Source organism: Lacerta agilis, chromosome 17, assembly GCF_009819535.1.
Source record: "Lacerta agilis isolate rLacAgi1 chromosome 17, rLacAgi1.pri, whole genome shotgun sequence".
Lineage (NCBI taxonomy): Eukaryota > Metazoa > Chordata > Lepidosauria > Squamata > Lacertidae > Lacerta > Lacerta agilis.
This window is the reverse complement of record NC_046328.1, coordinates 4,847,069-4,872,817: the sequence shown is the minus strand read 5'-3', so window position 1 is coordinate 4,872,817 and position 25,749 is coordinate 4,847,069. Positions and strand designations below refer to the sequence as shown.

Sequence of the window (25,749 nt, the reverse complement as noted above, 5' to 3'; positions counted from 1 at the left end):
AGAAACATAAACACAGATGCGGCACTACTGTTTGTTGACGCAGAGAAAGCATTTGATAAAGTTTCTTGGACATTTATGAAAAAGAATTTGGAAAGGATGGGAGTTGGAGAAAAATTCTTGAATGGCATTAAGGCCATCTACACAGAACAAAGAGCTAAAGTAATAGTAAACAGTGTGATATCGGAGGAGTTTGAAGTTGAAAAGGGAACAAGACAAGGGTGCCCTATCTCCCCTTTACTTTTTATTACGGTCCTGGAAGTCCTCCTAAATATGATACGAAAGGACAAACAGATAAAAGGAATTCGTGTGGGAGAGAAAGAATACAAACTACGCGCCTTCGCAGACGATCTGATGTTATCCCTGCAGGAACCGGAAAGCAGTGTCCCCAGAGCCTTGGAAATAATTGAACAATTTGGACTTGTAGCTGGTTTCAAATTAAACAAGCAGAAAACCAAAGTCTTAGGAAAAAATTTGAGTGCAGAACAAATTCAAAGAATACAGGAAGGCACTGGCCTCAATTTTGTTAAAACAGTAAAATATCTAGGTATCAATCTCACAACCAAGAATTTGAACCTGTACAAGGACAATTACGAAAAACTGTGGATGGAAATAAAGAAAGACATGGAGATATGGACAAGATTGAAATTGTCGTTAATGGGAAGAATTGCCGTGATAAAAATGAATGTCCTACCAAGGATGCTGTTTTTATTCCAAGCCATACCAATTTTGGACAAACTGGATTGCTTTAAGAAATGGCAAAAGGACCTATCAAAGTTTATATGGCAGGGCAAAAAGCCAAGAATCAAGTTTAAGATTCTAACAGACTCTAAAGAGAGAGGAGGCTTTGCCCTGCCGGACTTAAGACTTTACTTTGAAGCAGCGGCCTTTTGCTGGCTAAAGGATTGGTTTAAACTAGAGAACGTTGATGTATTGGACTTGGAAGGACACGATAATATGTTTGGCTGGCATGCATACCTTTGGTATGACAAGGTTAAGATCCACAGAACTTTTAAGTCTCATATAGTTAGAAAATCCTTGTATCAGGTCTGGATTAGATATAAAGACTTGTTAGAGAGAAAGACCCCTAGATGGATTTCTCCAGTGGAGGCCAAGGCCTATAAGAGACCGAACATGTCTGCAAATTGGTTAAGATATATGGACATATTGCAGCAGGAAGGGGACTCTTTTAAGCTAAAAAGCTACGATCAAGTGAAAAGCCAGGTCCCCGACTGGCTGCATTATCATCAGGTGTATGAAACATTTAAAATGGACAAAAAAGTTGGTTTTCAAGTAGAAAAATCAAAACTGGAAACAGAACTGATAGAATCGAACTTTAAAAACCTTTCCAAAATGTATAATCTTTTGCTAGAGTGGCATACGAAAGATGAACTGGTTAAATCGTCAATGATAGATTGGGCGAAAGATGTAGGACATAATATTATGATGGATGACTGGGAGAGATTGTGGCAAAAAGGTATTAAATTCACTGCTTGTCATAGTTTAAGAGAAAATATAATGAAAATGGTTTACAGATGGTATTTGACACCAGTTAAGATAGCAAGGATGAATACCAAAATGTCAGATGTATGTTGGAAATGTAAACATGCGAAAGGTACCTTTTTTCATATGTGGTGGTTGTGCCCAGCGGTAAATGCTTTCTGGGATAAGATTTATAACGAACTCAAGAAGGTAATGAAGGTTACCTTTTGTAAGAAACCAGAGGCATTTCTTCTGAGCATAACTAATGAAGAGATACCCAGTCAGGATAGAGTGTTTTTTATGTATGCCACAACAGCAGCTAGAATTTTATTGGCAAGAACATGGAAAGGCGAAGAGATACCAACGGTGGAAGAATGGCAGATGAAGATGATGGAGTATATGGAACTCGCAGAACTGACCGCCAGAGTCCGAGACCAGAGGGAGGAGAAGGTGTCACGGGATTGGAAGAAATTTAAAGACTACCTAGTTAAATCAGTAAAATTGAATATTTGAGCAGAATTAAATAGAATAGCGGCTTTAGCAGGTTTATGTTAGATAAAATTGTTAGCAAGATATTTTTGTGTGAAAGATTTATTTGTTAGAAAATATGTTAAGATTTGGTGTTTAAGTTAAGATATGATTAAGTAAAGTAAAGTATATTAAAAACTGAGCAAATGTGAATAGAATAAGATACAAAGCTACCTAGAAGATATATATGATTTTGAAGACAGTGGAGGGAATGGGGGAAGTCCCCTAAAACAGAGAAGATAGTAACAAGAACAGTAAGAGGATAAGTGTTAGTTTAAAGGTTTGTATATGTTTCTTTTTATTGTAATTGTATGATTGTGTTTTTGTGCTGTGTTTATGTATTGTATTTCTGTATTGTTAATGTTGGTGTTTATGTTATGTTTTCCTTTTGTCTTAATAGAAAATAATAAAATCTTATAAAAAAAAAAAAAAAAAAGAGAGAATTACAGTTCAGTGCTGCCACATAAGGCTGGTTCATCGCTGCTGGAGTTTCCAGTAAGGGGGAAAAGAAGAAGAACCACGTAGCCAAAACACAAGAGTCAAATGATTTAAGTAGCTAAACCAGGGGTCAGCAAACTTTTTCAGCAGGGGGCCAGTCCACTGTCCCTCAGACCTTGTGGGGGGGCGGACTATATGGGGGGGTGAACAATTTTCGCCCACCCACAAAGAGGCCTGAAGATGCTTCGCTTTACATGTCCCAGTTGCCATCCCAATAGCTGCAGTTGGGCTTCTCCAGCCAGCCAGGCACCGTGGCAGGGTAGCAGGCTGCGTTGGCTGGCGAAAACAGAAGCAGCAGCCCCGGCAGAGGAGCCGCGGATGGAGGTAGGGGAACTGGGGCATTGCTGGAGCTTTTACCCACCACCTGCTGCTGCTGCTTCCGGAGAGGCACCGCAAAGAAGAAGACAGAGCCACCCGCTAACCCACAAGCAGCGGCCACAGCCACCACAATAACCCATCTGAACGCCATGGGAGGAATGAAGGAGGCAGGCAGGCAGTGACGAAGAAAGCACGTGAGGAAGCGGAACGGAAAAGGGGCACGGAGAAGGAAGGAAGGAAGGGCGGACTGAGGGAGAGGGAGGAGGAGAAGGAGCAAAAATGCAGCAGCAGCCGGCAACCGGCGTCACACGCCCCCTTCACAGCACCGCCCTGCTGAGACGGGCAGGAGGGCGAGCCGACTCCCGCCGTCAATGATGCCTGACGTGGGACAAGATTGCTCCGTCCCTGAGGAAAAAAAGTGCCGCTGTGTGCAAGTGAGGGAAAGGGAGGGAGAGGGAAAGAACGCATGCGCTAGCGATCCACGCAGTGATTCCCAGACCATCCGCAGGCCGGATCTAGAAGGCAATTGGGCCTGATCCAGCCTGCGGGCCTTACTTTGCCGACCCATAAGCTAAACCTTTGGTGGGTGTGTATGGGCTGCGCAATGGGTTCAGCCAAGGCCCAAGCCAGATGGAGTCTATTCAGAGGCATCGGTCAACTCAGGTTGAGACTCCAATTGTTACTGGTTAGGTTTGATGGTGCAGAGTGATCTGGGGCTGTCAAGGAGATGGGCATCAGGCAGGAGGCATCAGGCAGGATAACCCATGAAAAGGACAAGGCCTCCCTAACCAGTGGCTGCGTTTTCCCAGGAGCAGGTAGGAGCCCAACACTGCCTGACTCTCTTTCCCGCAGAGAGGCCACTTGCAAAGGAGCACCCTGCAGGATTGAACCCCCTGCTGTCAATTGGTGGGCAGGGCTAAGGGCACAGCTGTCAACCATTCCCTTTTTTTGGCGGGAAATTCCCTTATTATAGCATTGGGAAACAGCAGGGAGGGTTGACAGCTATGGCTAAGGGATGCCGCACCTGATTAAACATTAGCCACTACACCTGAGCTAAATTTAAGGCTGGATCTGAGGCACTGTGGCGGGTTCCCAGCCTGGTTGAGCTCTTAGGTTGGAATCATGAGGCAAATTGGGGGATAGACAGCGAGATAATACGGGAGGTAGATGATGGACCTTTAATTCTATACACGTAGATTTAGATTAAACTGATCGCTGCTTTGTCGTGGCGAAGGGGCTTGAATTACTCAGGGAAGCTATTTACAGGTCAAGATGGACAGGTCATAGTGGAGAGTTTGGACCGAACGTGATCCACCTGGAGGAGGAACTGGCAACCCACTCCAGTATCCCTGCCAAGAAAACTCCATGGACAAAGACAACAGGCATATAAAAGTTATGACGCTGGAAGATGAGCCCCTCAGGTCGGAAGGCGTCCAACATGCTACTGGGGAAGAGCGGAGGACAAGTACAAGTAGATTCAGAGCTGATGAAGCGGCTGGGCCAAAGCCGAAAGGACGCTCAGTTGCGGATATGCCTGGAAGCAAAAGGAAAGTCCAATGCTGTAAAGAAAACATGAGTTTGGCCAAACTGCGAGAGGCAGTGGAGGATAGGCGTGCCTGATGTGCTCTGGTCCATGGGGTCACGAAGAGTCGGACTATGGTGGTTGCTATTTTAATTTATTACCTGACCTTCATTGTAAGGTCCCAGGGTGGCTTACAGCAATTTAAAATAAAACATAAAAAACAGCTTAAAACAAATTGCAATCGCAAGAATGGGGTGTCTTCTAAAATATATAGTATCTCTTTGGTGTCAAAGGCCAGGGGGGAAGCAGGTGCGTCTTCAGTAAACAATGGAAGCAACATAAGGAAGATGCCCACTGCACATGTGGGGAGGGGGATTCCACGACTCAAATAAATATTTAGAATAAAAATAAATATTTTAAACCTCTTATAAGAACTGTATAAATAGAATATAAAATTAATATTAATCATTTATTATCTCAGCAGCAAAAATTCAAAGTGAGCTTTTTTTTTTTTTTTTTGCTTCATATAACTGACAAAGGGGAAGTGTGTCTTTTCAAACTGCTGTTTTCCATCTCTTAATTTCACCGACTCTGTACGTTCAGGCTCCACAACAAACTACACACTGTGCCGAACTGTTCTCTTTCAGTTGCCCCTCTTTTTGGGGGGCAGGAATAGAAGGAAATGTTATAGACAAGATGTGTAAAGTAGATTAATATGGAAATAAACCTCATAACGGGAAGGGAAATTCAGCAAATGGAAATAGAACGGAAAGGTAATTAGTAGACATTTGAAAAGGGAAACAAATTATGTATATTTTGAGAACATTAGATGTATAAGTTTGAGAGATTAGTTATTAAATTATGAAAATTGGATAAGAATGTGAAATATAAAAGTTTGATTTAAAGAAGACAAAACATGGAAGATTGGAAGTCGATATTAGATACAGAATATAAGTTATTTTATGTAATTACTATATGTAATTATATGTGTATATTAAAATCAATAAAAATCATTGATTAAAAAAAAAGGAAATGGGTTGTGTTTTGTTTTTTAATCAAACAAAACGAAAATGAAAACTAATCTGAAACAATTTAGAACCTTGGACTCAACCAGAAACATATCCTGCAATTTCAGCTCCCGTTAACCTGCTCTTCCTGCAGCTTCTCTGAGACAAGTGCATGTGTGCGCCTGGCCTCAGGGCAGCAAAATAACGCAAAAGAGTAATTAAGAATGAAAACTGCTGGTAATTGTGCATCAGCCACACAGAGCAGGAACATGCAAACATAAAAACATGTAGTGTTGTTTTTACAAGGCCTCCAAATGACAACGATCTGCGTCACTTACGCAAGGCTTCACAACTGCACTGCAAAGAGAAATCAAGCTGTGATCAGGAAGGGGCTTTATTTCCCCCCCCCCCAGGCCTTTCATTTACCTACAGAAAAGAGGCATTGCAAAACAGAGCCCCTGCCTCCCCGGGGAACAACTACCAGAGCCAGAGACACCCTGGCCTTGATGTAGCCCAGGTTTGTCGTGAGTAAGCCGTAATGAAAAAGCATGGAACAGTTCTAGACATGGCTGGCTGAACTCTCATGACTTTCAATGGGCTCTTTGATCAAAACTAAACCTGATAAATGTGCTCAGCGTCTGCACCTCGAAACGGGGCTCACTCCCTAACTGTACACACGGGACCAGCGGCAAAATGTGGCGGTTCATCTTCATTTCCCTGCAGGAGTGTTCCTGTCCAGGGTTATAGCCGGTCAGCTCCCATACTCTCCTCCGGGATTCTGTTGCTGGTAAGGAGTTCACAAAGGGCATTCCACTCTCCTGGCTCTCAGTTTTATTGTTTTATTTTTCCCCACCTGTCAGTCTACAGTCTGTGACTCCTGAAAATGCTCAGTCTCTACTGACATATTGAAGAGGGTGGCCTTACTGCCTTACACTCTTTTGTTTGTTTTTTATTAAAGATTTTCTTGGTTTACAAAAGTGTGTACAATGTCTCTCGCATTCTTCCATGTAACATTTTTACAGATCAATTTTGGTTGTTGAGACATTAGGCAGAAAGGGGGGAAGGAGGTGGGTGGGATGGGGAGGCGGTGTTTCTATTTTCCTTAGTATATGTAGGATTTGGTGACAGCATCGTTTGTGTTGGTTCTCTGTTGCTCGCTTGTGTTTCTTTGGCGGTGAGAGGTCGCGATTGGCGTAGGGTGTGCTTGTTCCTTTGTGGTTGGCTGTGGTGATCTTTGGTTTCCTGTGTGAGTGGGGTGGGTGGGTGTTTTGGATCAGGTTAGCCATATTGATTTGTATGCTGTCCACTTACAACACAAGGAACTCATAATCCATCTAATCTCAGCAGCCAGAAACATCATAACCGGACACTGGAAAGACCTGTCAGGAGTCAATATGGACCAATGGTACCAAGTAGTATGGGAAACAGCCTTACTAGAAAAATTAACCAGCAACCTAAAACTAGCACGGGGACAAACAGAAGAAGATACCTTCACCCCCATATGGTCCCCCTTCATCACACACACAGCTCAACAAGATAATGACTGCCTTACACTTTTAAGCAATTGCATCTCTGCAAACCCCAGGAATCTCCCAAGCCCACTGACACAGCCCTCTTCTTTCTCAGAGGCCAAGTTTTGATTTCATTGCCATTGGCACTCACTGCCTGAATTTGCTATTAGAGGGAACGGGCTTCCCATGTATCAATTCTGAATATACCACTTAATCAATCAAAAAGATATATACAGTATACAAAAAATATAATTTTTTTGTTACAAAGCCATAAAAATATATAAAATTCAGCCTGTAAATATATAAAAATCATTCAACATATCAAAACACCACAAGCACACAATGCTTTCAGAGGATGAAGGAAAGTTTATGCCGTGGAAGATACTTGCAGACGCTTGTTTGTTTTTAACCTGACTTAAGTGGGATTGAAGTCCATGTGCAGGAAATAATACGGTGAAAATTCTAACTAGGACAGCAAACCAAATTCTATATCATCGGGCTGAGCAGCAAAACAGAACCGAGAAAGAAATTGTGCAGTTCAAGGGAATTGTGCAAAACTGCTCGATTTGCATAATTTATGCAGGTTGCAAAATTCAGCTCCTCTTGGCCCAGAATTTGGACTCCCTTGGTGCCAAATGAATAACTGTGATTCTTTTAAAAATGCAGCATATAAATGGCCAGTGTCTCCATGCTCTCTTAATAGTCAAAGCTTAAGGGTGACAGACAAACAATCAGCTAATATGCAGACCTTAGAAAACCTCCAATGTTTTACAACTATTATCTCCTGCTCAAAAACTTTTACCTACTCTTGACAGCAACAGGTTTTTAATTATTTTTTAAAGAGAGGGATTGCAGGGAAGAGTGCACCATCTCTGTCGCTCTTCATGAGGGGGACTCCTGAACTCCTGGAGGCTCCCCACACAATGCAGAGCACCTTGAAGGAGTGTCTTCCCCACCAGTACCAACCAGCCCATGTTGCGTGCACCCAACCCACCGGATGTTCCCAGTGAATATGGCCAGGGCGGGTACTACACGAAGAAGGGCCTTCTCAGTGGTGGCATCCCACCACCGAAACCCCATCCCTGTTTAGATCACACTGCCCTTCACATTACTTTCATGTAGGCAACACCTTCAGACTTGACCCCTTTCTTTCAACAGACCTTTGAAACATAACAGGAAAGGAACCATATCTATAACAACAACAACAACAACAACAACAACAACAACAACAACAACAACAACAACAACGTATTTTTATACCCTGCCCATCTGGCTGGGTTTCCCCAGCCACACTGGGCGGCTCCCAATCGAGTGTTAAAAACAATACAGCATTAAATATTAAAAACTTCCCTAAACAGGGTTGCTTTCAGGAGTCTTTTAAAAATAGGATAGCTGCTTATTTCCTTGACATCTGATGGGAGGGTGTTCCACAGGACGGGCGCCACTACCGAGAAGGCCCTCTGTCTGGTTCCCTGTAACCTCACTTCTCGCAGTGAGGGAACCACCAGAAGGCCCTCGGAGCTGGATCTCAGTGTCCAGGCTGAACAATGGGGGTAGAGACGCTAGTTCAGGTATACTGGGCCGAGGCCATTTAGGGCTTTAAAGGTCAGCACCAACACTTTGAATTGTGCCCAGAAACGCACTGGGAGCCAATGCAGATGTCTCAGGACCAGTGTTATATGGTCCCGGCGGCCGCTCCCAGTCACCAGTCTAGCTGCCGCATTCTGGATTAATTTCAGTTTCCGAGTCACCTTCAAAGGTAGACCCTTTGTGCTACACACACAAACACACACACACACACACACACACACATAAAATTCAAATTGGTATCCATATTGGATTCAATTTTATTTTATAAATATGTTGCTGCTGCTGTAGGTTTAAATTGTGTGAGAGTGCAACCCCCCCAAAAAACAGGACAGGGAAAGTTGAGGGGTATGGAATTGGGGAGGGGGGGGTCCTCCAAACAAATCTCAGCACCCTTAACAAACTACAGTTCCCAGGATTCTTTGGGGAAAGCCACGTCTGTTTAAAGAGGTAAGATGCTGCTTCAAATATGTAGAGCAGAAATCATTTTAATTGGGTGCAATGGGGCTTACTCCCAAGTAAGCCTCCATAGGATTGCAGCCAATAGCAAAATGGGATTGCACTGCAAATGAAGTTGCTTTTGTTGACAGGAACAAAGCCTCATTTTACCCATCAACAGCTAATTCTGATTATCCATTTCTTTTATTTATTTATTTTTGCAGTTAATGAGCACTTTCGCGATCACTTTCAAATCAAACCTTTAAAACTAAGACATAAGGGGTATTGTCAGGGCAATGCCAAAAGGCCAACATTAATTTAGGCAGAGTTAATGCTGAGCTGTTTTAGAAAAATATTTGGCATCAAGGGAACCCAAATAAATCAAAGCAACAGCTTTTAAATGCCTGCCAATCTTGATGGCACCATCTTGCAACAATCAAGTGGGTTTTAATTCTGGCTAAAGGCCTAATAAACTGGCTGTTAGCTTTTATACATTAATGCATTGATTGTTAAGTAAGCATATCAACATATCCATAATGGAAGTCAAAACGGGAGTCAACTGCTTCCAACTGGCTGGATTACAAAATTATAAATCAATAAACAAAACACCAGAGCTGCCATAGAACTCTGACTCCCCCGCTTTTAATCTCATAGTAATTGAGAAACTCTCACTCCATTTTCAATACCAGAATTAATAAACATAGAAGAAAGGGACATAATTTAGATTGTAAGCTGCTCGGGGCAGGAGCCTGCCTTTTCCGTTCATGTTATCTTGTAATAAGTGAGATCGGAAAACAGGGCCAAAACGAACAAAATGAATTTCAATAGGAACAAATATAAGATTCTACACTTGGAGAGGAATGACCAGATGCACAAATACGTGGTACCTCAGGTTAAGAACTTAATTTGTTCTGGACATCTGGAGGTCCGTTCTTAACCTGAAACCATTGTTAACCTGAAGCACCACTTTAGCTAATGGGACCTCCTGCTGCCCCTGCGCCGCCAGAGCACAAATTCTGTTCTTAACCTGAAGCATTATTTCTGGGTTAGTGGAGTATGTAACCTGAAGCGTCTGTAACCCGAGGTAACACTGTACTGTATGGGGGGCACCTGGCTTGACAGCAGTACATGTGAAAAGGATCTGGGGATTTTCGCTCATAGGGGAATGTGGCCCTTGAACAGAAAGCTGTTCACCATTCTTGGAGTCAGCGGCCATCCTACTCTCTGCCAGAGTCCCAGAGGGAACGGGGGTGGTTGGCAAGCCTAATCCCACTTCAGAAGAATTGCGTCCAGATTCAAGAAGGATTTGTGTGCCAGGAACATTTCAAGGTGATCCTTCTCCCAAACCACTCACCCAAGTACCTGCCACATCCATCGCATGATCACAATTGCAACATTTATGCCAAGGGAGGAAATACTAAACCCCCCTCATTTTCATTTTGTCTCATTTCTTGAGTCAGAACACCTGTTATTAAGAACTCCTTCTGCAGTAATTTCAGCACTCACTTATTACTCGGAATAGATTACTCATTTGCAAGATATCAATTAAACCCAACTGAAGTGTGCAGCCCTATCACGGCAGCAGCTAACAGAGTGGGGCATTTGCATTTGTGTGTGTGTGTCTGTGTGTGTGTGTGTGTGTGTGTGTGTCTTTCGGAAGTGACTCCTCTTTCAGTGACACTGATGCAAAATCTCATCGCAAGTGATCGGTGCAGACTTCTGCCAAGGGCAACCTCTCTCTTCTCCCAGCAGGGGAATGCCAATGAAGAGGAAGAGGGAAAGAGAGAAGAAGGTGTCAGAAAGAGAGAGAGAGAAGAAACGAGGCTCCACTCACTTTTGGTTCTGGCCTCACCCAATGCTGGCTTTCCACACACCGTGATTACCCCTAAGGGAATGTAGCAACTGGCAGAAGAAAGGTTAACCACACATGCATCCATGGTTAGTGCATCAGACCAAGACTACGGAGATCCTGCAGGATCGACTCCCTGTCCCACCACGAATCTTGCAGGGTGAATTGAGGCAAGCTGGTACCAGGGGCAGGATATTTGCAGCCCAACACAACCGACCTGGTAGTTGGTCCCCTTAGGCCACCCCGTAGCATTGGCTTTGAACTCCAGCAACAGCTGAAAGATGTTTTCCCTTCTCCAAAATTATGTTGCTGAAAAAAGAAAGCTTGCGGGGAAATCAGGAGTGGGTTGTTGTGTGGAAGGCTTGAATCTGGTACTGATCACCAGGGGCGAACGAAGGCTAACCGACACCCGGGGCGGGACAAACCGCCGGCTGTGCATGCGTGGCGCCGCTACGTACGATGCATGCGCCACACGTAGCAATGCTGCACATGCGCCGTACATAGCGGTTTGCCGCTGGCGCCACTTGAGCGCCGTACGGGCGGTGGCAGGATCCTCTGCTTAAGGCAACAGCGGCGGCAGATGGATCCGCCGGTTACAGCTGTAGCGTGGCGGAGGGATCCCACCACCACCCAGCAGCGCCGGCGGCAAACCGCTATAAACAGCATCACTACGTACAGCACATGCGTGCAACCCCTCACATGCATTGTACATAGTGGTTTGCCGCCCGCACCGCTCGAGCGCTGTACAGACGGTGGCAGGATCCTCTGCTCATGGCTGCAACCGTGAACGAAGGATCCTCCACATGCAGCTGTGGTGGCGCGGTGGCTGCTTGCGCCACCACAGCCAAGGGCGACGGGGCAAGCACCCCACGGGGTGCCTTCTTGTCACCCTCCCCGACATGGCATCCGGGGCGCACCGCCCCCACCCCCTTGCGACGCCACTGCTGATCACCATCCCCTGGGCTGAGCATGTGCTCAGCAACATCTCATTCCTTAACTCTTAGTCCTTCATGCCAAGCCACTAATTTGCACCCGAGCATTGTTCCTGGATCAAAAGTAGGCTCCCCGTTTGAAGTTTGCTCATATCTGGTGCACAAGGCTCTCCCTCCACCTTACCCTCAGAACAATCCTGTGAGGTATGTTAGGCTGAGAAAGCAAGTTAACTTGTGAGCTTCTTGGCAGAGAGGAGATTTGAACCTGAGACTTCCTGCTCCTTGCCAGGCACTCTGACCTAAGAGCAGCCAACACAACGCCCTCCAGAGGTTAATGGATGACCAACTCCCATCATCCCTAGCCAGCAGAGCCAAAAGTCAAGGGTGATAGGAACTGTAGTTGAGCAACTCATGGAAAGCACCATATTGGCTACCCTTGCTCAAACCCAGATTTTCCCAACCTGGTGCCCTCCAGAGGTTTTGGGCTACAACTCCCAGGTGCAGATGGGAGTTACAGCCTGGTTGGGAAGGCTGCTCATACCACTATGCCAAGCTCTGTAGAGATGGACCAGTGCTGTGAGTCAGCTCCATGTGCCTATTACACATGAAAAACAATCCCCGCTCGCATTCTGCAGGTCCGGTAAAGCCACAACTCAGAAAAAGCATTTCTCTTTAATCCAAGATATAAAAGAGCTGTTGAGTTCCCTGCGGAGATGTGTAGTTAGTGACACATTTATGTTCCAGTGGAATGTTTCAAATTATTTCCCACCCCCATCTTCCCTGCTGAGTTTGTGTGTGTGTGTGTGTGTGAATGCGAGTGTGTATAATACTCACACACAAACACACATGCATATATGCACACATACATATTTAATTACACAAACTACCCTACCCTGAAATTAAGAAGCCTTGCCGCTGTCACACCAGCGCTGCTATTTGCATATGAATCTCCCAGCAGCCCCTCCTCTCAAACCTTCGCCCTTCCAACCCCATGTTGCATGCAGCTAATTAAAAAGTCAAATGGTAAACGCAAATCTTTTTTAGCAAATAATTAGGCCCCACACTTCCAAAACAAAACAGCAAAAAGAAAAAGAAAGCCCCTGTTTGCAGCCAAATTTGAGCCTGGTGGAATGCAACTGGGGGCTGTTCCCAATGGATACGTTTTTTATTGTTATTTTCAAAAGGAGAGGAGGGGGGGCTTGGTATAATGGATACCCATCATGCCCAGTACTCAGCCGCAAATTTCCACCTGATTGTAGGAAGGACTTTTCTTAAGAAGAATAGTAGGGGTGGCTCAGAAACCCTAAAAACAGGGAGAAGGTTTTGTCCAAACAGTTTCCCATGCAACCACAGTCCACGTTAATCTGCTTCACTTGAACCCCTCCGACCTGGAGCAAGGCCACATCTGTACCTCACATTTAAAGCATTATCATGCCACAGTCACGGTCCCCCCCCCCAAAGAATCCTGGGTTCTGAAGTTTCTTAAGGGTGCCGAGAGTTTTTAGGAGACCCCTACTCTACTCCCAGAGCTACAGTTCCCAAGGTGGTTTAGCAGTCTATCCCTCTTCCCAGAGAACTCTGGGAATTGTTGCCATGGCAGGGGTCTCCTAGCACTCAGCACCCTTTACCCAAATGAGCTGGAGGGATTCCTCTCATCTTCTTCTGCCCCTGCAACCAACCAACACGCTCTTACAACCTTAATTTTACAGACTATCCTACCCTGAAATTAAACGGTGTCCTCCAGCAAAACCGACAGTGCACCTGTCAAATCACAACAGATTGAAACAGTGCGCAGATTGCCATCTCTGCCCACCCAGGACTTCACAGAGACATTTAACTCTCTCCTTGTCTACCTGCAGACTCTTTTAAGGAGTCAAACTTCATTCCAGTATTATTGTCAACAAACCACATTTTGACAGCAATCTACCAGATTCAGAACATTCCTTACCATGGCTAAGGGCAGATAAATCTATCAGGTTTAGTTTCTCTCACATCCTTAGTTTTCCAATCTTAAGTTTCTGCATCAGTTTTCAAATTTATTTTTAAAAAATGTCCTCCCAAAGATTTTTAACGCACATTTCTCCCAATAGAAACATCTTTGTATGGTGCTTTGTCTAATGTAATGCACCCTTGAGTGTTATTTTCACTAATATATGCATCTGCATGCAAACATTCTCCTAAAATATGTAATTTTCCGCACTTCTTTGGGTGGAGGCTGCATCACAAAATTCAGAGGAATGCAGATTAACAAGGCTGTATATTGTCTCCCTGCTTATTTAACTTATATGCAGAATTCATCATGCGAAAGGCTGGACTGGATGAATCCCAAACCGGAATTAAGATTGCCGGAAAAAATATCAACAACCTCAGATATGCTGATGATACTACCTTGATGGCAGAAAGTGAGGAGGAATTGAAGAACCTTTTAATGAGGTTGAAAGAGGAGAGTGCAAAATATGGTCTGAAGCTCAACATCAAAAAAACTAAGATCATGGCCACTGGCCCCATCACCTCCTGGCAAATAGAAGGGGAAGAAATGGAGGCAGTGAGAGATTTCACTTTCTTGGGTTCCATGACCACTGCAGATGGTGACAGCAGTCACTAAATTAGAAGACGCCTGCTTCTTGGGAGAAAAGCAATGACAAACCTAGACAGCATCTTAAAAAGCAGAGACATCACCTTGCCGACAAAGGTCCGTATAGTTAAAGCTATGGTTTTCCCAGTAGTAATGTACGGAAGTGAGAGCTGGACCATCAAGAAGGCTGATCGCCGAAGAATTGATGCTTTTGAATTATGGTGCTGGAGGAGACTCTTGAGAGTCCCATGGACTGCAAGAAGATCAAACCTATCCATTCTCAAAGAAATCAGCCCTGAGTGCTCACTAGAAGGACAGATCCTGAAGTTGAGGCTCCAGTACTTTGGCCACCTCATGAGAAGAGAAGACTCCCTAGAAAAGACCCTGATGTTGGGAAAGATGGAGGGCACAAGGAGAAGGGGACGACAGAGGATGAGATGGTTGGACAGTGTTCTCGAAGCTACTAACATGAGTTTGGCCAAATTGCGAGAGGCAGTGAAGGATAGGCGTGCCTGGCGTGCTCTGGTCCATGGGGTCACGAAGAGTCGGACACGACTGAACGACTGAACAACAACAGCTACAACCCAGTTTGCGTCTTGTTTCAGGAAGTGTGAATTATGTAAGCTCGCATCAAAATGCAAATCAAACCAAATTTCTCCCACCTCACTAGCCTGAACCCACGATTGTTGTTGTTGTTGTTTAGTCGTTTAGTCATGTCTGACTCTTCGTGACCCCATGGACCAGAGCACACCAGGCACTCCTGTCTTCCACTTCCTCCCGTAGTTTGGTCAGACTCATGTTGGTAGCTTTGAGAATACTGTCCAACCTTCTTGTCCTCTGTCGTCCCCTTCTCCTTGTGCCCTCCATTTTTCCCAACATCAGGGTCTTTTCCAGGGAGTCTTCTCTTCTCATGAGGTGGCCAAAGTATTGGAGCCTCAGCTTCAGGGTCTGTCCTTCCAGTGAGCACTCAGGGCTGATAGCATGATAGCCATGAACCCATGATAGCCATCTTCAGATATCTCAAGGGCTGTCAAATGGAAGATGGAGCAAACTTGTTTTCTCCTGCTCTGGAGGGTAAGACTCGAAGAAACGGCTTCAAGTTACAAGAAAGGAGATTCTGACTAAACATCAGGAAGAACTTTCTAACAGTTAAGAGCTGTTGGACAGTGGAATGGTCTTCCTCGGGAGCTTGTGGACAATCCTTCCTTGGCGGTATTTAAACAGAGGTAGGATGGCCATCGGTCATGGATCCTTTAGCTGAGATTCCTGCATTGAAAGGCATTAGGCTAGATGACCCTTGGGGGTCCCTTCCAACTCTACAATTCTGTGATCCCATCAGTGACAAATAGTAAGAGAACAGGGCCTTGTGCCAGTTGTGAATACACTTCCTGACCATGTGACTAGTCCCTCTTTCCAGTGGAATATCCTGCAGTCCTCCACGTTTTACTAATGACACCTGACTGTATGTCTTTATTTGTCCACTTGTACACATTATCTGGGTGTGCATTTGAGTTTTGGTGCACCAGGGAACCCCAGTGTGTCTCTGTGTGTGTTTGCTTTGTGAAAGCTCTGTACTGCATTGCTGGAGAGCGGCAAGTCCTCCGTTTCCAGTCACAAAGGCTTTATTACTTCTTCCAAGAGCTACTTCTCATTGTAATAAAACAGCTGTGCAAGAGCAAAGCTAAACAAAAATGTTATAAACCTCCATGGGGGAGGGGGCGGAATGGTACTGACTGACTCAACTTGGAGTGTGTGTTTGCACAGGGAGGAGGTTGGTCTTATGGAAGTCGAGCTGCATTGTAATTATTTAGGCACCACCACTCCATAATCACAATGACCTGTCTCCACTGGAGATTTTATTGAATAGGCAGTCAGTCTGCTGAAATAGGAGCATAGAAAGGGGAAAGTCTATGAGCTTGCTGGTCAGTAGAAGCTTCCTGTGGTTACCTGTCTATTAGATTCCCAGCAGGAGACAGCCATATAATTTCATTGTTCCTAACCCAGAATGAATACGATTCTCAAGGCTGTTGAGATCTCTTCACCCTTCAGCTCCAAAACTCTATTTCTCAGCCTTCAACATTTCACAGGCAAAAGCGGGGCTCCTTCTGACACCCCATCCTCAAACCATAGACCCCTTCAGGGCCAGCCTCAGGTGAGGTGCATCTCTATCACTCTCCCTTGTTAGTTCGGCCCTTAAAATGCCTTATGTTTCAACAGTGCAGCCCTTTCTAAACACAGACAAATAATTTGCAGGTGTCATGAGCCCTGTGGAGACTTCTTTGCAGGAGAGAAATAGGATGAGAGTTTGGAGATCAATCTGGGAGAGGAGCCTTGTGGTTTGGGAGGTGCTGATTTAGATGCTGAAGATGGGTTAAGAGAGTTGTCAGGGGAAAGCTCCATGTCACAGAATCAATGAACCATAGAGTTGGAAGGGACCCCAAGGGTCATCTTGTCTAACCCCCTGCAGTATAGGAATCTCAGCTAAAGAATCCCTTGCAAATGACCATCCAACCCCACTTTAAAAACCTTCAATGAAAGGAAGTCCACAACCCAACGGACACACCACGTGTTGAACGACCACTGACATGTCAGTGTTGCCTGCTTTGATCCATGGCACTGGCACTTTTACAAGTGCCACATAATTTGTTCCACACATGCAAGGAATTGGTCCTTTAGTGTGGCAGCACCTCTGAAACTCCCTGTGCATTGATAATGGATAGATGCCTTCGTGGTGCTGTTTTTTGTGCCTATTAAAAAGTTTTGCTTAGGCAAGCCAACTCAGACATACAATTGACTGCGTAGATTTGCCTTTAAAACTGCAGATTTTCTCTATGTTTTGATAAACTTCATGTCTACTCGTGTTGGGGTTTTTTCAAAGTTAGATTTTATCAGTACTTTCTCTTATGTATATTCTGATGTTTTATGTAAATGACAGGTTTTTGCTGATTAAGCAGTCTATACATCTTGCTAATTAGTTAAGAAACGTAATCCAACTCCTTTAACCTGACCTGAAAGAATTGGGTCCCCAGGTTCTTTCACAACCTTTTTTCGCCCTCCTCTAGACAGGTTCCCGCTTCTCAATGTCTTTTTATTTGCTTACATGCCAAAATGCTTTCAAAGCGGTTTATGGCTACAAAATCAATTAAAAAAAGCCACACATAATTAAAACACACAATTCCATCAAATGATTAAAAACATCCACAATCAAAATATACAATAAAATAAGCTTGTTTAAAAGCATAACCATTGAAGCAGTTAAAAGAGCAATTAAACTGATTAGATCAGGAAGTTCACATGTATCTTCAAGAGCTAGCAGGATGCCAATACTGATGGGGGTCTCTCATATTATTTCAGTGGTTTGGGCATTCCACAGCACTGGAAACCTTCTTAATAATGTGATGCCTGTAACTGGGCTCTAACCATTACACCACACAGCTCATGATGTCTCTTGCTCTCTCTCCTACACACACTGCAAGTAATTTAAGGCTGCCTATTTCCACGAACCTTCAACACAACCCCCCGAAAACATTATTACATTTTTAAATTAATAATGAAGGAAGTTTTCCTGCTTTCATGGAGAGAATTACATGGAATGAATGCCAGCCTGAACTCAAGCAACCTGCTCCCTCTCAGCCTGAAAAAGAGCTCAGCAACCTGCATGCAGCAGACACACAGATTCAAACAAGCACCTGGGAGACGTGGGCTTGCCCAGAGCTGCCAGGCAGAGCAATTTATTTCCCCTTCAAAATACCAGAGGCTTTTTATGAGTCAAGAGAGCCTACGTCTGACGTCTTCAGGCAGGAGGGAGGCCACAAAACTTCCCCACGTAAATCCTTCACCGAAGAGGGAACTTCTATGATTCAAATCTCCTCTCTTCCTTCCAGCCGCATTGCTAGAAACGCAGACGTGTTGTTTTCATAGATGAGACACTTTTAACGTCAGATGTATAAAACTGAACCCATAAATTCAGTCAATCCTTACAAAAACTTTCAGCTTGAAACTGAGAGGAGGGGGGCAGTCTGAAGAAGCTGAAAGCGTGATAATTTCAGGGAGGTGTTAAATCATCTGAAGGTTCCTGGGAGGGGCTTGATGAGGCTGTGATGGCAGTAGTGTGAGGGTGGGCAACTGGATCCAGCTGGTGGGGAATATCCTCATCCCACCCCTACAGGGCAACTTTGATGGGTGGGAGGGGTTGCCCACCTGTCAATCACCTGACACCATGACCATAGCTGAACTGTTTCCTTTGCCTGCGGGCCAAATTTGACATGCAGGCAAAAGTGCTTTGCGGGCACCAACCATCAACTGATAGTAAGGGCTTGCAAAGCACCAATGGTTCCTCTGGAGCTGTCCTTACTTGCCATGTGGCATCAGGCATGGGACAGTTGAGGATAGTATGAGGAAACTGGCCACATGGGCCAGAAGTTCCCCACTCCGGCCATAGCTGTTGGCATCCATCTGTCTCAGGAGACAATGGCAGAGTCAAACTCCTGGGGCTGTTGAGTTGATTTTAACAGCAACAAGGGTGGTTAACTGCTGTCCCACGCTTGTGTGATGGGCTGTTGCTGCTGGTATAGACACATAAACAGGTATATTCATGTCATAGGCTTAAATGGTTTTTTGCTCAAAAAGCACAAGAGCTGGGAGTGGCAGCCACTAACTAGGATTAGACCAGGAGTAGGGAATCTGCAACTCTCCAGATGTCCAGGGGTTCCACATCTCATTATCTCTGCCCTTGCTTTCCGGGGCTGATGGGCCACTGCTGGAGATGGAGGGCAGGTGTACCAGTGCCTGCTAGCCATAATAGCCACATGGTGCCTCCACACATAGGGACAGTATACATCCAATAAGCAGGTGCTGAGGGGAAGCAAGAGGAGAAGGCCATGACCTCCATGACTTGCTTGTGAGTTTCCAGGACGCCTGGCTGTCCTCTGTTGGAAACAGAATACTGGGTTGGATGAGCCCTCAAATGATTCTTTTGATAACATTCTTACGATTCCAGCATCATGCCTCCCTGAGGCACCCACCGTTCCTCTCTACGCTGGCCAGACTCCCTTTCTAAGAACACATGAAGTCTAAACCACAGGGGATCGAAGTGACTTAACTATTTGATTTGATTTTCAAAATTCAACAAAGAGGACTCTGATATAACCTCCTTGCACTCAGCACTGTGTTTTCGAGAACAGGCCCCGATATTTCTCTTGCATTTTTATCCTGAAAATTGCCTTCTCTCTCTTGCTCTCCTTAAGTGGCCCCCAGGAACAAAAGGTTTCCATTCTGCTACTATAGCAATCTTTTATGTACTTTAAGTTGCTGGGCAACAGAGGCTGTGCCACCCACAGGTACTTGCTTTCAGATGGTCTCAGAAACAAAACAGGGACAAAGAAATGAGGAGGAAACAACAGCAGAATTTGCAATGGCTCCCTGTGACGCTATTAATCAAAGCAGGATTCCAGCTAACTACACATTCCAGTCCCAGTTGCCACTTTATCTAGAGTCTCACCTGTTCATCTGCACTTATTTAAATTTGTTTTGCACCAAATCCTTGGGATCCCAGTCCTGAATAATTCAGAGTGGGATCTGCCTTAGGGGGGCAACTGTCAGGAGCCACAGTGCAGAAGGGAGGTAGCTCATAGAATCGCAAAATTTCAAAAAGGATGTCTTTTCCCAAGTCCACATTCCCAGCCTGTTTGCACTCCTGTCCCAGCGATGTCTATGCTGACTTGGTCACGCCCACAGAATGAAAGATGGCAGGATCCCCAAGGACATACTTGACGGTGAGCTGGCTTCAGGCACCACATCCATTGGCAGACCAACTCTGCATTACAATGATGCCTGCAGCCTTGACCCCACTGTGTCGGGACCTCTTGCAGTGCCTAAAGATAGGCAGTCAGGTTGTGCATCATAGCAGTGACCAGAGGAGGAATGACCACTTGGAGGAGCACAGAGAGAAGAAACGCCATGTCGCATCTGCAGCAGCACAACCAGATGCCTTCATCTGCCCCGGCTGCAACAAAACATGTCTCTCCCATGTCGGTCTCTACAACCACAGCAGGCACTGCAACCTTCCAACAGTTTGAATTCACTCCCAAAGGTGCACTCTTCTCCATTGTCACCCGAGACAGATGGATGTCAAAAACAGCAGCAAAATAATGTGTGTTTCCAGTAGTGCTTTGGCCAGACACGTTTAGCTTTGCAACAGACAAGTATGCTGTAATAAGTTTTGCTTTGGTGGAACTGTGTGCATGAAGACAGGGAATCAAGCGCTCTCATCCAGATCTCCAAGTTGACTGTTGAGTACCCTTAACCTCCTAAGCACCTTTCTCCCCTCCTTATGACCGTAACCACAGATATTTTCTTCGGCTCTTGCTGGCCATAAAAGTCACAATATACTGTACCCCAAAGTCAGGCGAACAACAGTGCCCAATGGGAGTGAGTTAATAAATCCAGCCTCTGTCTCTTCTCCGCTCTTGCTATCTTTTTCAAACCCCATTCAAATATGCTTACTTTTCTAATGCTTCCCCTCCTCTCATCCACAGTATTATCCCTTATCACCGGGTTTTCATCTCAAGTTCTCCAATTTGCTCACGCAAATTGAGTGCTCATTAAGATATTTTAAATTAAGACCTTTCATGCAAAGCGTGTCACATATTTCTCTCCCCCCAATTTTTTTTTTTTAAACTAAATTCCTTATCACAATGTCTCAGGCGGTTTACATTATATTCTATTAGAAATCCATTTTGTCCAAGGTTGTTGCAATTCATAGATTAAAGCCTTTTCCTGGCTTTTTGTATTGTTCAGAATGCGTTTATGAATTCACCTCTTTAGTAGTCAGACACATAGTACATATGCTGGTATCCCAGTCTTTGATAATGTTGGTCGGCAGAGTGTGCTTTTCCTTTCAAATATGCATACACTTTCAAGGCTTCCTTGATAAGGGTGTGTTGTGGTTTGCAAACAGGGACGATTTAGGGCTCTGAAATCCCCATTGCAAGGTCAAAACTAAGAAACAAAGAGCACATTCAGAGCCACAGTAGCCATTCTTTGATTAGGGGAAGAGCTGTAGCTCAGTGGCAGAATATCTGCTTTGCACACAGAAGGTTCCAGGTTCAATCCCCAACATCTCCAGGTAAGGTTGGGGGTGTCCCCTGTCTGAAATACTGGAAAGCATGTTTGCAGTCAGTTGGACCAGGGATCTGACTCAGTACAAAGCAGCTTCCTGTCTTCCTGCTGCATTTGATTCAGCCTGGCACTACGTAAGGAGGCAGCCATTTCTGTCCCATTCTATGCACATTGCAGCCAGCAGTGTTTCTGTTCCACTGCAGTTCAGCTCGCACTAAAACTGACATTATCCATCTTGCCACGTGCTGCGGCCAGAACTAATAGAATTAAATATGTCCTCAATTACGACATTAACGTCAGGGCATACCAGAGGAAACACCTAAAACAACGTGGGAAAACAATGCAATTGTTTATGAATGTTCACAGACTAAGAAAACATCGATTTGCAATATTCACACACATGACCATCATTTCTGACCTCAGGCAGACGTGCAAATTGCTCTCATTTTCATTCCTGGTGAAATTCTCTGAAATCCCTAGGTGGTGCAGAAAGAGAGAGGGAGTGGGCAGAGAGACTTGTAGCCACCACCCTCTTTGGCATGACTCGCCCTCAGATATAGTTCCATGCCCCTCTCAGCTGTAACCTGAGGGTTGGGGTTAGGCTTAAGAGTTAGGGGTTAGGAGGTAAGGGTTGGTGTTAGGGGGTTAGGGTTTCGGGTTAGTTAGAGTTTTGGGGTTAGGGGTGCCCCAGTCACTCTGGGTGGCTCTTAACAAAATATTTAAGACATAATAAAAACAATATCAAACATTAAAATATCAAACATACAGGGCTGCCTTCAGATGTCTTCTAAAAGTTGTATAGTTGTGTCATCGGCAGCTCTTGCCTTTGATGTTGCTGTGAGTAACGGCAGGCTCAAGCGTTGAGCTTAAAAGCTGTTTATTAGACATTGATAATTACAGAGTGATAAAACATGACTACTCCCTATCTAACAGATTTCCGGACTAGAGTCTTTGCGCCTTTTCCAGCAAAGAAAGCCTCTAGTTGCCCTAAAATGACATCTGCGCTTACGTCTCCCCCTTTGTTCCTCCCCCTGTCTGCTACTGACAGTGTGAGGGCTTTCTTCCTCTTCCGGAGACGTCTGCACAGGAGGACTGGGGCTGGAAGTATCTGTACTTATTATCGGTAATTGCTCTCGATATTTACTCTCCTCCCCCTGACTGGCTGAATCCCAAGCTTCTCTCTCTGCCTTTTCACCTGTGCTCTCCCCCCTCTCTTCCCGAGCAATGCTTTGATGCCTGACAAGTTGTTTATCTCTTTGATACCTGGTGGGAGGGCATTCCACAGGGCAGGTGCCACTACCAAGAAGGCCCTCTGCCTTGTTCCCTGTAACTTTACTCTGTGTAGTGAGGGAACCACCAGAAGACCCTCAGTGCTGGACCTCAGTGTCCAGGCTGAATGATTGGGGTGGAGATGCTCCTTCAGGTATACAGGGCTCAGGCCGTTTAGGGCTTTAAAGGTCAGCAGTAACACCTTGAATTGTGCTCGGAAAACACACTGGGAGTCAATGTAGATGGTCCCGGCAGCCGCTCCCAATCACCAGTCCAGCTGCCACGTTCTGGATTAGTTGTGGTTCCCAAGTCACCTTCAAAAGCAGCCCCACATAAAGCACCTATGTCCAAGCGGGAGACAACCAGAACATACACCACTCTGGCGAGACAGTGCGCAGACAGGTAAAGTGTTAGCCGTCGCACCTGTTGGAGCTCAAAGACAGCTGCCTTGGACACAGAACTAACCTGCACTTCCATGGACAGCTGTGAGTCCAAAATGACTCCATTTTGGTAAATAAATAAGATTATAATATAACAATAAATTATAAAACAATGTGTTTGTGCAGACCAGGGCCTGCCCTAAACTCTCAAAAGGAATGGTCACAGCCTGCTTACAACTATCGGCTTCTCTCTTACACACACTCTCCCCGCCCCCAGCTCTTTGGATTAAGGGCGGATCAAACATCAGAAATGCTTTTATTTTCCCTTCCATGAAGATTGGGGGGCAGGAGGCAATCCATCTCTGACACACTGCCTCTTCTTCCAAGCCAATTAGTTATCCTGACATGCTCAGAGGCTTACCAGAAGTAGGATGCTGGTACCTGGTTTTTTCAACAGTGATTTTAGAAAGCTATGGGGTCAAGAACTTAAAAGCAGGTTCTTACATTGCAAAGAGGAATAGCAGGTTAACAGACTATACTGACCAACTATGAAGGCTTTGAGGAGATGGGAGAATACCTTTCATTTTGTTATGGGGTAACTAAATTTTATAAGCCAACCTTTTTCCAGCCACATTCCCTTCCAGGCAACCCTCTGTCACCCGTCTGGGCAGTAACAGACATTATCCAAGTTCAATGGTGAGAGTTGTGTCTTGGGGAGAGGGAGGTGGCTGGGGAGATTCCCAAAGGTCAGACAGAGAAGCCTGGAAGGAAGGATACATATGGGCCCCAGACTTGTGGTTTCCCATCGCAGTACTAAACTAACAGCAAGGTAAGGTGAAACACCAAATGAAAAGGAAGATCAAAGTTAAATATTTACTTGTAGAGCAACAATATTTGCAAATCTGGAATGGATCTTCTGGAGTTTTCTATTTGCATACTTTAATTAATCTAAAAAAAATATTAAAACTAATCTCACAAAGGAAAGGGTCAGGGTATTAATTAACTCGAGATTCATTGCTTTTGTATAATTTAGAAGTTCGACATGGAGCAGAAAATGGTGTTAATAAAAACTAAGTTACTGTGACAGGTATAATTTCACGGATTAGCCCAAACTTCCAACATTTTCACCAAGTTTAAGGCTAACCTCTCTTTTTTTACACAGCCCTGCTTCAATTAAAATACTTTTTTTCCCTCCTCCAGATGAAAATTACATTTCGTTCTTCCTTTAACCTCAATATTTCTCTTTTAATGTGATTTTTCTACCATGCAAGTCACAACCACAGTAATGGGGAAATCTAAACCTGTCGCTTAATGTTGAGTAACCATTCTGACTGTCCAGCTCAGGGACAATTAACAACTCTTTTTGCACAGGCTTTCCGCATCTTCCATGTGACAGCCCTTCAGATATTTGAAGATGGCTCTCCTATCGCGGCTCAGTCTTCTTCGTTTAGCCTCAACCGTTCCTCATAAGGCTTGCTTTCCATGGGGCTGCTGTTTTTTAAACATTATTCCATCCTACAGCTGTGGTTGGCAAATGACAGGGCAGAAGAATGATTTGAGTGGGATCAGAAATGGTGCCTTATATAGGTTTCCAGTCAAACTCTGTACTTCAGGCAAGCTAACTTTTGCCTTCCAGGTGGTGTTGGATGCCAACTCCCATCATCCCCAAAGTTGCAGCCCTCCAACATCAGGGAGGGAGGGAGGATTGGGGAAGATATTCAGTCCAATGCCACAGAAGACAGAATCAGGATTCAAAATGACCCTTTGTCCAACAGGTGGGGATGGGGGCAGAAATTTGATTCTCTTCCCATTTAAAGGCGCATCTTTCAAAAACAGTATGTGAATCGAAAAACACAGCCATCATTCGAAACAATTGCTTCTCTGGATTTTGCAATGCAGTTCTCCAGCCAAAGAATGTGGAGAAAAATGCAGATACCAAGATGAGAGTGTGTGTAATGATGCTTATCTCGTGAAACATACAACCACGGATTATGTCAGGGGCGATGCAAAAACGCAAAATGCATACAGTCGCACCTCGGGTTACGTATGCTTCGGGTTGTGTACTTTCTGGGTTACGAACTCCGCTAACCCAGAAGCGCAACCTGAAGCGTGTGCGATTCACACATGCGCAGAAGTGTGGTCTGTGCATGTGCAGAAGCAATTTTTCGGACGAATTATTCGGGTTACGTCCTTTTCGGGTTACGTACTGTAACCTGGAACGAATTAAGGACGTAACCCGGGGTACCACTGTACAAAGACGTGTATATTAGTATAAATTTGTAGGTGAATTTTCATGAGGACTTTTTAATATATTAGAAAAATAATGCAAACCGATGTGGAAATGTAGAGAACTCAGCTTAAAGTGGGGGAAATGAGGGAAAGCAAGACTGAAGGAGTCATCTATCCCTACCCAGGGGATGCTATTAAAGAGTTAACGCCAACTTGAATGGTGTGATTTACTGCCGGCTGAATTTCTGACAAGCAGCCAGGCCAGCAATTACATCCTTATCTTGTTGCTGGTGCAACGTCTCCTTGTGCCCAACTCCTCGGCAGAACAGCTTCTCTGCATATTTCAGCAGTCTTGTCTTGGTCAGCTCCTTGCCTTGCTGGACAGCTCCATGGGCAAGAAAAGGGAATCCAAGCCACGCTGCTGTGTTTCTATGACTGGGACAAACTACCCATGCACTAGTAATAATTTAATAATTTATTATTTATACCCTGCCCATGAACATCTATG

General features: G+C 44.8%; 1 protein-coding gene across 1 annotated transcript in view; it reads right to left on the bottom strand.

Annotated features, from left to right (window-relative positions):
- LOC117061831 (transmembrane protein 132B-like) overlaps positions 1 to 25,749 on the bottom strand; it is a 349,705-nt gene that overhangs the window by 173,856 nt on the left and 150,100 nt on the right. The window lies entirely within an intron of this gene.